Here is a 16,520-nt window from a genome sequence, read left to right as displayed (position 1 = left end):
TCGTATGATTCCCTCTGTCCCTCTCTCTCTGTATCATTCCCTCTGTCCCTATCTCTGTATCATCCCCTCTGTCCCTCTCTCTCTGTATCATTCCCTCTGTCCCTCTCTCTCTGTATCATCCCCTCTGTCCCTCTCTCTCTGTATCATTCCCTCTGTCCCTCTCTCTGTATCATTCCCTCTGTATCATTCCCTCTGTCCCTCTCTCTCTCTGTATCATTCCCTCTGTCCCTCTCTCTCTGTATCATTCCATATCCTTCTTCTTGCCCCTCCTTTTCTCTTAGGGTTCACATTTGTCACTCTGTCTCCTTCAAATATTGGAATTCCCAGCAGGATTTTCTCGCTCTACACACGTAGACACGCGTGCGCGCACGCGCACACACACACACACACACACATACACTCTGACCGCTTGCTTTTCCTCTCCTCTCTTAACATGCCCACACGCACGCACGCACGCACACACACACGCACAGATACACAATTCAATTCAATTCAAAGGGCTTTATTGGCATGAGATACACACACGCACACAGACAGACAGAGAGAGAGACTCAAGGGAGGAATAATGGAATGAAAATTCTCTCTTTGTTGCCATCTCCGTCTCCCTCTGCTCATCTGTCTTGCTATTGGTCAGTTAAATTCCCCCCTCCCATTTTCACTCTGGCCAATCAGCTTATTACAATCTCCCTCTGTCTCTCGATCACAAATTGCCACCCTCTCTTTCTCCACACATACGTGCATTCAACATCCCAATCACGATCGCACACAGATACACATATTGTACATGCGTCGAACTGCTGCTGCTGCTTGTCTCTTCCTGCCCCTCTCTTTCTGTTTGTGGTATTTCCTCTTGGCTCTTATTGCGATGTCGGCCTTTAATGTTGGATGTCTCTCCCTCCGGAGAAGATCGGCTGCTTCCCGTTGACAGTTGATTGCTCCTCTATCTCTCTCTCCTCCATCAGGTGAGAACAGCCCTCTCTCTCTCTCTCTCTCGCGCTGTATGACACACCACCATGCCGCCATCCTCCATCCATCACAGCATCTCTCCCTCTCCCCCCTTCTCTCTCCTCTCCTCTGGTCTCCCTACCATCCACATATAATGCTTATGCACGTGTGGTATGTGCAGTGCGCTTGCACTTGTGTATCAGTGTCATGGGTATCGTTACTGTCTGCAGCTTCGCCTGTGATTGTTTTGTTGAGCAACGTATAACATGAAAACTCGAAACATGACCTCATGTTCACCTGTTTGGCCTGAACTGGAGCCTCCATGATGTGACGTTTCACACGTCGAGAAGGAGGATGGGTGTTCCTCCTATCTATTCGATGAAATACAGACCACGTACAGGCCACTGAATCCCAAACAGGTGAGACGGCTATAGACTAAAATCCATAGTGTTAATTGTATAAATGTATAACTCTGAGAGTGTATACAAACGTAATCAACTTAATTTGAGTTTAATTTGAATCAATGGGTCAATTTAATTGAGTTAAATCTACAATCAAGAACTTAAGGAATCATTTGACCCAATCAGTATGGTAGGTAGAATATTATAGTAGTTAGTACATATTATAGCACATCTGCAGTGGTTGGAGGTGGTCTCCCTACTCGTCCATTGATCCATTTAGACCATGGTCAGGTAGGACACCACCTGGATGACAAGTAAACCCGCCTGAAGCTCATAGGCCCCAAACCCGCTCCTGGACAAGCGGGGATTCCCTCTCGCCTGAGGATCTTACAGTGTAGTGTCCATGGCACGTCTGTCTGTTTCAGACTGTCATTCAATCATCTACCATACCCTAGCATTATTTGTGGTGTCAGAAAAGTACATTATGCAAATGTCTCTGTGTGTCAGAGAGTGCATGTACAAATGTAACCTTAATGGTTTCAACCACCAGTTAAATGAGCACGGACAATTTCCCAGTGTGTGTGTGGGATGTGGTATTGGAGGAATGTCCAGCTGGTATGGGTGGAATGTGGGGAGGGGAGGGGCTGGGAAATGAACAGGGGGCTGCAAGACATGCCAGAGGGATGTAAATGGAACCCTGGAAGTAAATACAGTACAGTACAATTCTCTGTATTCTTTTAGTTCATTTTGAGTGTGAAAAATGGACCTGTCTCAGAGTCATATCAACAGTAGTCTTACTTACAGTACAACTGTCAGGGTTGACGTCACGACTACCTAGTTGTTACGTCATCTACCTAGTCGTTATGTCATCCCCACCCTTTATAAGGCATCTTGCCAGAACCATTCTCTGTCGGATTATAAACTTCAATCTAGTCTGTATGAGAATATAAACCTAAGCCTTAAAACTAAGCTTATCTTTAACTTGTCCATATTTAAATCTTTAGTCAAGACTTTACTCTGCAAAGAGTTACATCTGGTCAGCACTTCCGCTCTTGTGACCACAGAACATTCTCAACCCTTACAACAACTTTCATCTGTCATCATTGCTGCATGTCTCTTCTTTCTTCCTGCGTGAGAATATTAGCATTATTAGAAGGCTGTGAATGAATTTAGCTTAATTTGTGTTTCATTGTATTGCAGGTTTAAAATAGAAAATGCCAATATCAGCTACAGCTATTTTCGGTGAGCGACAACATTGAGAGACGAGGCGTATATCAGGCTTTAGCTTCAGTACAAAGGAGTATTTAGTTCCATCAATGGAGACAGTGACACAATGCATTTGAAAATACAAATGCTTGCGCTCTCTCCCTCTTTCTATCGCACGCACACACACACACACACGCACGCACGCACGCACGCACGCACACACACACAGAGAGGCACGCACAAGCACCCCTGTCACTGTCTGTGAGTGATGTAACTGCTTGTCTCTCTTGCCCTTTAGACCTGAAGGTGGTATTTAGCATTGTCAGCCAACACTGTTAATTACTACTTTTAACCTCAGAGGGGTGTGTGTGTGTGTGTGTGTGTGTGTGTGTGTGTGTGTGTGTGTGTGTGTGTGTGTGTGTGTGTGTGTGTGTGTGTGTGTGTGTGTGTGTGTGTGTCTCTCAATGGTGAAACCTTACAGATTCGATACACTCTGGAGTTGGTTTAGTTGCCATGGATAACAGGAACAGAATTTCTGTCCTCCACCATGCTTGGTCAGCCAAGTTTGTCTTGCCTTACTCGTACAGTGGGTCAGTCTTATTAATAGTCAGCATCTTGCTATGCAAAAGCAAAAGGATATTGGTTAAATTAGGGCCTTTTTTGTCCTTTCACAGGAATCTATAACTTTTGTAACTAATAACAACATTGTTAATTGTTCATTACCTCTATATTCCGATTGTTCAGTAGGGGTCTCCCCATCTCTCCAGCTGTTTAACAACAGAAAAATCACACCTGTGTTAAGTGAGGGGCGCTAATATATTAAAGTCCAACTCATGTTGATTAGGTGATGTAACAAACGGTGCAACACAAACATTAAATGCCATTAACAATAAAGAGACAATATGATGTAATGAGGGACAATATGACGTACATTTTCCCTTCATTGTCAATGGTGTTTTAAAAACAAACATTAAACCTGTATATAGGAGGGGCTAGCGCCCCTCAAAAAATGCATTTTCAGGTCAAGGACACCAAATTCATCCAATCTTGAATCTGAAATTAAAGAGACATTTGTTAGTCCTACCCGGGGGAAATTCAGTTTCAGCTTCAGATGCATTGCATATGATGTGCACTTGGGCAGGAGTGGGGGGCAGTTAGAAGTTAAGTGAAGACTCGCAGGGACACTTTGACGCATAGGCCCGGGTTGAGAGGCGAATCGGTGACCTTCTGATTATCATACAGCCTCACTCTATCCACTATGGATACAACTGGACAACCGCATTAACGGGCACCACGTACGACATTGCTCAGGTCTTTGTCGATGTGCGCACCAAATTTGAAGTTGGTTGGTTAGTCCCCTATATGCACATAGTGACATGCCTATATATAAATTATATGGGCATATCAGGTGATGAGTGCTGTGGCTGTGGTCCTCCCATTAGGCAATTTTAATATTGGATAGCCTATCAATTGCAACAAAAATACTGTAGGCCATTTTAGCTGTATTTAGCATTTGACAAAGTATAGGGCTTAACGTTCTTAATCTCAAACTAGAGTTCTGTAAACTCTAAACTGTGAAGTGTAGACTAACAATGCAGGTTATCTGTAATATCATTCTACTGTTGGTACAGTAGAATGATTATCTCTTATTTCACTCCCTGCAGCCCAGTTGGTCACAAGTCATTTCATTACTCTCTGATGTGATGCTCACACACAAGTATGACCCCAGTGTTATGTACTGTACTTGTGTATGGATGTGCAGCATCCATATATATATCAGTATATCAGATATATCAGTGTGATATATCTTTCCCTTTGTATTATTACTATATATTTTTAAATTATTATTATTTGGGAAGTCCACCCTAAAACAGATGTTTTCCTTGATATTGGAAAGTTTGTTCAATACTGTGAATGTGTGAATTCTAGCTTTCTGCTGCAGCAGAAACAACTGGAAAATAAAGTCCTTGATCTGTACGATGTGTGATTAGGCAGAAGAATTGTTTGGTTTTTGGTTTAGTGTGGAGCAAGGTGCCGTTTATCTAGTTAATTATTTGAGTCATGGTGAACTTGCTACTATAGACACAGTAAGTTAACTAGAACTGCACATTCCACTGTGTGTTCTCCCCCGAGTCACAACCTCACAGAATATCAAACAGGGTAGCCTGGGCACCATTTCATTTCGGTATGAGCCCGGATGATATGCCTACGTCACGTTGTATGCAGCTTCCCAAACAGGATGTACCCAAAATAATCCCCCCTCCCCCGCGATCAAAATGTTAGTTCCCCCCATAGAGTATTAAGGTTCCCCCCCCGACTTTACTCGCCAGTTGCCATTGTGCCGCACTCTCGCTACGAGTTGGATTGCAATATGGATATACCAAACGAACTATTCAAAGAAGTAATTCAAGAAACTTGTCGGATTCATAAAATTCCTGATTTTAAGCCACTACAGCGGCTTTGCATTAGAAGTTTAATTGACAACAGAGACGTTCTTGCTTGCTTACCGACTTCTTTCGGTAAAAGTCTTATATTTCAATCGTGGCCAACGGTATGCAATCTTCTAGGAAAGTTTTCGGTCAAATGGCCCAATGATGGAATTGTGCTAGTTATCTGTCTGCTTATCTCGATCATGGAGGATCAAGTCCAGCTACTGAACTCCAAAGGCATATCTGCGGCGCGTGCAGGAAAACAAATGGACATTGACGAGAGAATAGCAAAGGGAGAGTTCTCTATTGTATTTGGCTCACCTGAACTTTTTGTTGGAAACGACTACTGGAGAGATGTGCTACAAAAACCCTTATTCAAAATTGTGTTTTCCACAATGGTTCACCTGACGAATATAAATATGCAAACCTCAAAATCCTGTCACGTTATATCATTCATATTTGGGTGCTTACTTTTACACACTTCATTTCTAAACATACATTCAAGCATGTATTGAAAAATAAAATGAATTGGACTAAAGTCAAGACATCAGTTTCATTCACAACTGCATGACTGCATAAAATAAACTATAACTTTTATATAGAATGACAACTTTCTATCCAGGTCCATTGGTCTTGCCCAATTCCATAAATGTTTTCATTCTTTAAACATAATAATATACACATAAAAACAAACATCAGAAATTAAGAATATAATATAAAATGCAAAAAGAACATAATCTCGTTTTCGAAAACGATAAAGAATGTGAAAGTAAAGGTAGAGAGAGAGAGAGAGAGAGAGAGAGAGAGAGAGAGCATGGGGGAGGGGACCCTCCATAAAAAAATTACAGTAAGGGATCGTATATTATAGCCATACCAGATCACCTCTGGAATTTTCTGTACATTGTTGTTATTGTATTGCATTAACTGTCGACATGTATATGTTATAGGCCTATCAATGTTTTCTTTGCTTTTATTTTTTCATTGACCAACCCCCTTCTTCCATTTTTTTCTATGTACTAACATGTAAATAACAACACGTAGGCTACGATGTAAATTATGCACAAAACATTTCACACAATGTCACCCATGTTTTCAATTATGTAAACCTTGATGTTACAAAGCTGATTCTGATGTAGGCCTCTCATTTGTGAGCAATATGAAATAAAAACTGAAAATGAGAAAAAGGGGAAAAAGTTGGACTATAGTAGCCTATTAAATCAATTTTGTCATGATTGGGATTTTAGAAAGTCATATGGCATTTAAATGTAGTACACAGTATTTTATAATGTTTCCAATTATGCCTATAATGTCCAAGCTTAATGCATTAATATGACATTATACACGCAGTTTAAAGTATGTTACATTACCGTTAATTCAACCTCCAAGGGCGAATCTTCTCCAAAAAGTACATGTGGTGAACGAACCAATTCCTTTCCGCATCTTTTCCGTCTTGTTGGGTCTCCTTTGACATTTTTGGTCGGGGTTTTTTGCGATGCCATTTCTATATCTTTTCTTTAGAGGTAAATCTTGGAGTATACTCTAAGAGGTAAATAGATCGACAACAGGAGGACCCGCATATAACCTGTAAGTAACTCAATTACTTGTGCATGAGTGACTCTCTCTCGTAGCCGATGAGAATAGAATTTCCTCGTGGGATAACAAACTAAACAAAACGTATAACAAAGGGATAGCAAAGACGCTAAATAATCTCTAAAAAGCACACTCACATTTATATTTATTTTGTATTTTAAAATTCAACGAAACTAAAGTACGCCGCATCAGAAGCATATTAATTGGTAGGAACTAACATTTTGATCGCGGGGGAGGGGGGATTATTTTGGGTACATCCTGTTTGGGAAGCTGCATACAACGTGACGTAGGCATATCATCCGGCATACGGACTTTTGGAACAGAGACCAGGCTTTCCTCCGAGGCGGTGGAAAGCCTGGTGATGCGAGGTTACAAACAGGGAGCTTTCCAGGCCAAAGATATAAAATTATCACTGTGCTGTTGTGGACATTTCCTACTGTGTCTGTGTTGAACATGATTTCAAAAGTGCAAAGAGGTTTGGTCCCAACCATGGCTCCAGGATGTGCTTTTACTATGAAATCACCATTAGCATTAATGTTCATGAAAACTGACTAGAAGCAGTGGTGTCTGTGTAACCTAGCCATTTGGATGAATTAATTAAAGGACCAAGCCTGAAGGGACTTCTTGCTCCCTTATTGTTTTTCACTGTTTTTTCTGGCCTCCTCCCGCCACAAATAGCAGTTCTGGCTGAACCGTAACTTGGCAATACAACTTGTCTCCTCATGCCGAACAACTTTCGTGTTCTGACTTTTGACCTCTGACCTTTAGATCACCCACCATTTTAAATTATTGGGAAAAAAAGTAAAAAATATATCTCCTCCCGCTTTGATCATTGATCAAAATGCACGGAATTTTCTACACATGAACTTTGGACCTGTACAGACAAAAAATCGGGAATGCATTTTTTTAAGTGAAAAAATGAAGGTTTTATGAGCCAATGAAAATAGCAGTTTTATGAAAATAAATACATACATTCAGCAGCATCACATGTGTATGAAACTTTACAGTATGGTAGAGGGCAATGCCAAATAGCACTGAAACCAGCATGCAAACAGGCATAACTCATGCCTCGTTTGGCCAAAATACATGGCACTTTGACCAATAAGCTCCGCCCTCAGAGTTTCCGACATTTTCAGCACTTTGAAAAAAAAGGTTTTTTTGAGCAATTTGCGTGAAAGTTTTTACACACAATCTATGGACCATTATCTGAAATCCCAGTTGAAGAGAAGTTTGTACAAACAAACAAATTGTACAAAATTATATAGCTGCAAGCAGCAATAACAGGCCCTTTGAACAGGTATAACTCATGCCGTCACAATGTCTTCACGATCACTTCTGGCTTTTGTCTTTTGTGTATCTTATTTAGCCAGAATGTGTTTCTGTTTATGAGTGATTGTGAGAGAGAGAGAGAGAGAGAGAGTGAGTGAGTGTGCGCGCAATGCGCATCTGTCTGTGTGATTAGATGAGTGTGCGTATGTGTGTGCACATGTATTTAGTTGTGTGAAAAGGCCATGAGTTCATATGTTGTTACAGGCGGTTCCTATAACACATTCCGTGCCCTGCCTGGCTCAGATGAGGATGGCTGATAATTATAACTGTGCTGATGTCAGACGGTCCCAGTGAGGACAGTAGAGAGACAGAGACTGAGACAGAGACTCCTCATCAATGCTCAGCCTCTATACCAGTGGTTCTCAACCAGTGGTCTGGGGACCACCAGGGGTCCTTGAGGAGGTTCCAGGTGGTCCCTAGCTAAATGATGGAGAGTTGGTAACCAAATGGACCCTTGTAGAAATTACAGAATGTAGAAGAATTGTTATTTTGAGCAATGTTATCTCTCCTAATGGTACCAACATCAATACAGCATGGATAGTGGACAAAATATTATTCAACGACAATATTCTTTAGATTTGGGTCTGAGAAGCTAAATCTCAACAAATGGTCGTCCGTGGCTCAAATGCAGAATAAATAATGGTCCTTGAAATGAAAATGGTTGCATCTTACCTCACACAATAACAGCTTCTGCAGTGGTGGAAAAAGTACTCAAATTTTTGAGGGGCGCTAGCGGCAGCCCCTCCAATAGCCAGCTTTATGGGTTTGTGTGAACACATCAACACAAACATTGGCTTGTGATTGGCTGATCACCCCATAGCGATGATTTGAGTGGCTGAGCAAAGTACATATTGAACATTTGTGATGATTTGATTGGTTGAGCAAGGAATGTGATGTATAACGTTAAGAGCGCCCCTCACTTCACACGGGTGTGATGTTTTACTTAATTAAAAGTATCAATACTGCAATGCAGTATGCAAGTACAAATCCAGAATAAAAAAAATACTTGAGTAAAAGTACAACAGTGTTGGTATCCAAATTAAATAAGTAGAAAGTACTCAGTATGCAGACTGTCCCATTTCAGAACTTTCCATACAGTATGTATCAAATGTATTAAAATAGCTGATCTACAATCTGACAATCTGTCGCACTGCGAAGGTAAAAATACCTAAACATTGGACTTAAGTACAGTGCTTGAGTAAAAGTTACTTTACACCACTGAGCTTCTGTTTTTAATGAATACATGGGTGGTTTCATTTGCTGTCCTTATTGGTAAGAGGGCAGATCCCTATACACTCTCCTCTGCCCTTATGGCTGTCAGCCAGTATCGCAATCGATCAAATGCAGAGCAGATCCTGTTAACCTTGGCCTCACAAGTTTTGTGATATTGAAAACAAAAATATATACTTCACATCAGTGCCTTAGACAGATGTGATCCTAACTTTTACATACATTGGGGCGACTCAAGCTAATGTTATATGTCATAAAGTGTACATATACTCCCTGGGCATCTCTTTGTAAATGAAACATTTAGTATTGTAGCACCAATTATGCTCGAAAATACAATCGTCTTGTACATCATGGATTTAATCCTTGGTCTTATCAGCAGGATTCAGAACTAATCCACTCTAGTAAATGATAGGCAACCATGCTATTGCAGGAGTGCAAATCATGGTGGTGTGATGAGATGAACACTGAAAGATATGTTGATGTTTTGTTGCTTTCCTCGGGTATCTGGATGAAGTCATCCTAAAATGAGAACAGATATCAATTATTTAGCATAGAAACTGGAGGCTGTAGTCATGGTACGCACACACACACACACACACACACGCACGCACGCACATGCACGCACATACACATGCACGCACGCGTATACAACGCGCTGTACACACGAAGAAATAAACAGCTGTACAGGCCTTGGCTTGCATGTCCAACATGTCGCTGAAAGGCCATTGTGTTGTGATTAATGTGTGTGATGCCCGGTGTCCTGCACCTTGCTGTTTAAGTTAATACATGCTTAGCTCAGAGCCTTTCTCTGTGTGGTTATTTAAAGAAACAAATTATTTCTGGACCAGCTCCTATACCCTATGGCTGTTGCACATGCTTCTCTTTCACTGAAATTATTCCCCTCTGCTGAAAGAGTGCCGAAAGAGAGAGCGTGCGTGAGTGCGTGCGTGCGTGCGTGCGTGTGTGCACACATTTAGTCTATTATCTAATGTGCATGCTTCCTCTGTGTTTTGCACTGCTGTACTGTCCATTTAGAGTGTCTTGTGGAAGTTCCATCTGTGACCTGTATTGTGTTTTTTGTTGTAGCTGCAAATAGTGCTGCAACTATCAATAATTTTCTTAGCGATTCTTCCATTGATTTTTGTTTATAAACTGCCCACAGCCCTCCTATGAGACACAGACTGAGTAGAAAGAAATCGTGCCATTTTATCATGATTATTAGTGAGGACCTGAAGATAGGCTGAAAAGTGGTGAAGTGGTCCTTTAAATTTATTCAATTACTGTATGTGTTGCACCCCATATCCCGCAAACCAAATCACCTTGCTTGGAGGTTGTGTCTTGTCCCTCTTCAATTTCTGCACCCGCCTTAAAGTGAGAAGCTGTGAACACTGCAGTGTGGTTCTCTGTAAACTGTGGCATTGTAGAACTAATTTTTTAAGTTCACTTCAAAAACTGTCCAGTTCAGGGGTGTTTAATGAAAAGACAGAGCTCAGTTACTCACATACTTAATCTGCTTTCTCACTCACACGCTGCAAGATAGAGAGTCTATCACTCTATACTACAGGATTGGAGTCTTATTCGTCTACTTTCTCTCACACTGTGAGTTATAGAGTCTATCAATCTATTCTCTCACACACTACTCTCACATCACTGTGAGATAGAAAATCAGTGCGGCTGTGGCACGTGTTTCTCTTAATTAAGGCTCAGTGAAGCCGATTGACAGTAATGTCTTGATGCCTCTCACATTAGTCTAGATGAAGCTCAAGAGCTGTGTAATTGGAATGTTGTGTGTGGGGTCAATTGAGGGGGTTCCAGGGGGTCCCCAACTAAATGAGGAATACGACCCCATTACACTATTTCAGTGGTTCTCAAACATTTTTGGCTCAGGTCAGCCCTGTAAATAGCATTTTCATCCATGGCACCCCTGAATTATGTTGTTAGTAGCGCCTTATGTCACATCTGTAAATATTTCCCCCTGATACAGTATGTCACGAGGAAAACTTGAGAGAATATCTGTTTCCATTAGGACAGATTAAATATAACTTTTATACTTGGCATTTAACCACTTGAACCTCACCATCCTCATTCTTGGTGAAAGGACCATTCACCAAAATAGCCAATTTACATGTGTTGTGAGTTTGTAGATCGGCTATTTTTGGAGAAGAGACTGTAGGCTGAAAGAGAAGTACAGTTCAACTCACGTCTGTTTTACTACCTGGTTGATCCTGCCAGTAGCATATGCTTGTCTCAAAGATTAAGCCATGCATGTGTACAAACGGCTTGTACAGTGAAACTGTTAAACTGAAGTATTCTGTGACACACATGGACTTGCATCAAGTCACCCTTACGTGGCATAGCACCCACTTTCATAACCCCTGCCCTATTTTATACTTGCTTTAAAAAAAATGCAAATCTATGCTCATAACACGTGGAAACAACATGTGGTGTGAGCAAAACATTCATTTAATTTATTTCTCCCCAACATGTGGACTAATTTTGAAACCCAAATATTCTCTTATGGGAGTCTCTGGTACCATATATATAAGGTATTTATATATATATATATATATTGTGTTAACCATAGTAGAAATAAATAATCGTTATTTCCAGTAATAGCAACAAGCAGAATACTATTACTAATACAATAATAGCATCGGTCTCCAAACAAATAACAAAGTAAGTAGGGCATTTATGACCTATGTATACTTCTATACTGTATCTATGATGCTACTGTAACTAACCCTATTCCCCCCCCCCCAAATGAGTACTAGTTCTCTTTAGCAAAATCGAAAAGTCCAATATCTCATCCAGCTGAGCTGGCTATTGGTAATGCATAAAGACCACTTAAAGTAAGCAAGTTTGTTTATTGAGTTCAAGTTTTTAAGTTTCACCTACAGTAGACTGGCGATGACCCATGGGCCAAAGAACGATTGATGTGGCTTTGCATCTAACCTTGTTGGCTAGCATAAATCATATGATAGTGTGGCAACAGACGCTTATAGTCATGTGCTTACTTTTCTCTTGGTTACTCTTCCAGTATCTTGCCTGGGAAGAATATGTACGGAGACGAGGTATGCGTTTTTGTCAACACACGACTCATGCTCACACCTGTTTGTCCTGAGGCAAAGTGTGACATGAAGAGATCTGGCTAATCCTCCATCTAACTGGAAGGCAACTGGGAGACAAGCCTTTACATCTGCCTCAGCCTATCAGTCAACTTATGCACATATTGTATGTTGAATATATTCTTCTCTGTAAACCATACTACTACTACTACTACTGTACATGGCCTTGTACTAGTGGTCTGCTTGCATCAAGCATTATTTTCATCCAACAGTGAATGCCTTACGATATACAGATAATTATTTATAAATGTTACATGAACAGATCACAGCATTCCCAAGTCATTACTAAGTGAGAGATGAGATTCCCCACACATTCCACAACAGGAGTCATTATGTCTTCTCGTTTAAGGGAGAGAATATTTTTTTTTATTGACCAAGACCTATAGATTTGTGAAAAGGATAATATTTGTAATAGACTTGGAATTATTTTGCAACCTACATGAATTGAATTGTGACTTTGTGAGATGTATATTTCTGCAGTAGGGATTCACACAGTGAGAGTGTGCCATGCAGTCACGTGCCAGCCAGTGGTGAGAGGAGGATGAGAAGTGATTGTTCTATATATAGGCCTGTATATAAGTACTGTACGTATGTGAAGACTTGTGACTGGACATTACAGTGTGTGTGTGTGTGTGTGTGTGTGTGTGTGTGTGTGTGTGTGTGTGTGTGTGTGTGTGTGTGTGTGTGTGTGTGTGTGTGTGTGTGTGTGTGTGTGTGTGTGTGTGTGTGTGTGTGTGTGTGTGTGTGTGTGTGTGTGTGTGTGTGTGTGTGTGTGCGCGCACACGCTCACGTGTGTGTGTGCGCGCACACGCTCACGTGTGTGTGTGCGCGCGCGCTCACGTGTGTGTGTGCGTGCGTGCGCGCGAGAGGGAGATCAAAAAATGTCATGGTGTGTGTATCTCTTCTCTTCACTTCTCCTCTGATGTATCACTCTGTCTCCATCACCAGGGTTCAGCACAGACAGACAGACAGACAGACAGACAGACAGACAGACAGACAGACAGACAGACAGACAGACAGACAGACTAATAGAAGCTGTGTAGGGACAAAAATGGGCAGTGATAAATAACAAATGTAGTTCCACTGTCTGGCTGCCTTTAGACCAGAATAGTTGTTAATGGTTTGGTGCACTGGATATACCCCCACTCTCTTTGACTTGAAGTGCACAAGCGACACATGTGCTGCTAATCTTTTTTATATAAGCCCCACCAGTATCAACAAGTGGGGATCGACCTCTTCATTCAGACAATCCTTTAGTTTATTTATTTCTATAGATATACATAAGAAAGGCTAGATGGCTCACCCGCGCTGCTGGCCAATGGCTACGTGGCGGTGGTGGGATAAAGTACCATTACTTATAATAGTGTACTGCAGAGACTTGTAACGCAAGGTCATAGGCCAACGCTGCTTTGATATAGCAAGTGGTAAGAGATAAGAACTTCAGAATTCTCCAGGACAGACAAGCCTTCTGTCCTGATTTCGAGGGGCGCCCCGGACGAACTGATATGATCGAATTTGATTCGTGATGTAACAGGTCGTGCTGTTCTTATTCATTTCAGGGGAATTCCCCCGTGTATAGTCAATAAATATATGCCAGTCTGAGGCTAATCAGTACCTCAGAGTTCTGCCTTTCATTATACAGTGGAATGATTTTAATAACTGCAAGCTTTGGGTAGTGGGTAATCTCTGTGTTTGTATTGGCCACCGGACCTTAGGATAAACAGGACACACACACAGTCGTGCCACATCAGCGGCCATCTTACTTTGGTGCAGCATAACATGGTGTCTATGGAGCATGCACTTTTTGAATAACCATAACTTTCAAAATGGTTTGAAAATTGAGCTGGATTGAGCCATCTAGCCTTTATATATTATGTCTATGGTGGTTTCATCCATGTTGTTTACATGACATGGCTATATGCAAGCTACCAGTCCCCCATCCATTTGTTCTCACCATAGGATAGGACACAATTTGGTGCTAAAGAAATGGTCTCAGCTTCCTTACCAGGAGCTTTGAGACTTCTATATATATTTTTTATTTGTTTTCAATTTACTTTTTATTAAATTTTAATCAGACAAACATGAAAACGAAACGACTGACTATTGACAATACAAAACAAGACAATATACATACAATACACACAAGGGGAAGTACCTAGAAAAGGTGTATCTGCTTCTACAGGTTAAACAAAATAATTTAAACAAAATCAGGTCTCATTGTCGAGATATGAGCAATCCATCTAATCTCTATTTATTTTCAACACCAGACACAAATACAAAAAATAATTAAATGAGACATCTGGATTTTTAAATGAGATTAACTGCTATCTATGACTGATTATTTGTGTCCTATACTGGATTCAGTGTGTGTAGATTTGTGCTTATATACTGTGTACCTTTTTGATGTTCTTGTATACACTTAAACCTGTCATGTTTATTATTACCTTGTGATATTGGAAGAGGTTAGAGCTCCGGTGGCACGAGTCACTGCTCATCTTTCTAGCCAATCAGCTGTACCCATTCTGTATATAGGTGCACTATTCCTGAAGAAGATCCCAGTGATCGAAATGTTTAATTAATTAACCAGTGGCGTTTTCCTTACCAGTGTTGCAGACTCTATTTCTTCCTCTTTAATATATGCAAGACCTCACCTGCAAACGCCCATTGAGTTCAGTTTACCACATGTAAAGTCATCCATGTCTAAAGAAAGCATAAAGAAAGAAAGCCCACACATTATGCAGTGTACACCTATAGCCTAGCCTGTAGTGACCCACAAGTTTCAAGGAGCATTTCAGCCGACATTACCATAATGACCCCCCTGTAAGTCCAACAAGCCTCATGATGGCATACAATTCATCTGTTTTTCCCGCATTTGAAGTCAGTATGAATTACATTCTTAAATGTATTTATGGTATCTTATAAACCCTTGAGGGTTGGGCAATTTGTGTGCATGACATCGAAGTAAAATCAATCAACAGCCTGAAACCGCCCTTACATTTCCATATTATAATTACAACCCTGGTACACAGGGACCCTGGGGGAACCTTGTTATTACTGGTTTTCTATCGTATTAGAGCATTCATTGCATTCACCTCATGTCCCTATGTGTCAAATCAGGTACTTAGATGCCAGTTGAATGGAATTAACTTCCCATTTAGGATAGAATACCAACAGTACACGTGAAATCCTCAGTTTTAACTTAGGTATGTCCAAGAGTGTACAAGTCTAACCAAATGGACCTGTAAACAACTCCGTATTTTATAGTGCATTGACCAGCATCAAAGAGGAGTGTCTTTGCACTTTGTTGATGATGTTGTGATTCCACTCTGCTTGAAACTGATTCACAGTTCTCACTCGTGTATCTTCTTCAGTGTGCCAAACTACTGTATAGCACAAAGTACACTGAAACGGCACTGCCCTTTTTAAGTCAGTGGAAGAATGTCAAATAATGACAGCTGTGACAGCTCATGCTGAATGTATGTATGAGAATGTGTGATCCAGTGACCTTTAGTAACAATATTCTAGATGAGTATAATATTTTCATTTGTTAATTTGTCTCCAATCCTATCCTTCCTATAGTCAAACTCACCCAGTGATGTGATCTGTGATTGTCGGTATGTAGGTATTTGGAAATCCCTGGAAATTGTGTGTGTGTGTGTGTGTGTGTGTGTGTGTGTGTGTGTGTGTGTGTGTGTGTGTGTGTGTGTGTGTGCGTGTGCGCGTGCGCGTGTGTGTGGAGGGGAGATTAATATTAATATATTTTGTTTTACCTTGTATGGTCTATTCCCTGTTCAGAATAAACCGTGCCCATTTCAGGAGGACGATTTGTAGGCAAGCAACTGGATCTTTTTAAACATCTCACTTGTGATTTAAAACGATAATGTACAGTGTTTTTTTAATCGCTGGCATATGACGTGTAATGTGATACTGCTGAGAGAGAACACATTCTAAAGTCTTAACAACATTTATTTTCTTTTACGTGACGACATGGGTTATATAACCTAGTGTGTGTGTGTGTGTGTGTGTGTGTGTGTGTGTGTGTGTGTGTGTGTGTCTCATCGGCACATGTGGACTGTTTGTGTGTCTCTCCATAACTATGTCTGGAGGGCAGCCACTCTAAATGTTTAGTTGTTTCATGGTTCTGACTTGCATTGGACTAACTATGCATATCTCAGTTTACTGTAGCCTGCCATTTCCAAGGACCCAATGCAATAAAAATAATTGCATGTATCGGATCTTTTAAAAATATACCATGATAGGTGCAT

At 40.8% G+C, this 16,520-nt stretch overlaps 1 protein-coding gene across 1 annotated transcript in view; it reads left to right on the top strand.

Annotated features, from left to right (window-relative positions):
* The first annotated feature begins 839 nt into the window (after positions 1-839).
* trim3b (tripartite motif containing 3b) overlaps positions 840-16,520 on the top strand; it is a 42,480-nt gene continuing 26,799 nt past the window's right edge. The window contains exon 1 of the mRNA XM_080779560.1: positions 840-962. The gene's annotated coding sequence lies outside the window, so the exon portion shown is untranslated. The remainder of the gene's footprint in view (positions 963-16,520) is intronic.

Source organism: Protomyctophum bolini (assembly GCF_963924005.1).
Source record: "Protomyctophum bolini genome assembly, chromosome: 13".
Lineage (NCBI taxonomy): Eukaryota > Metazoa > Chordata > Actinopteri > Myctophiformes > Myctophidae > Protomyctophum > Protomyctophum bolini.
Note: the sequence above shows the minus strand (reverse complement) of the source record. Positions and strands in the feature narration are given on the sequence as shown.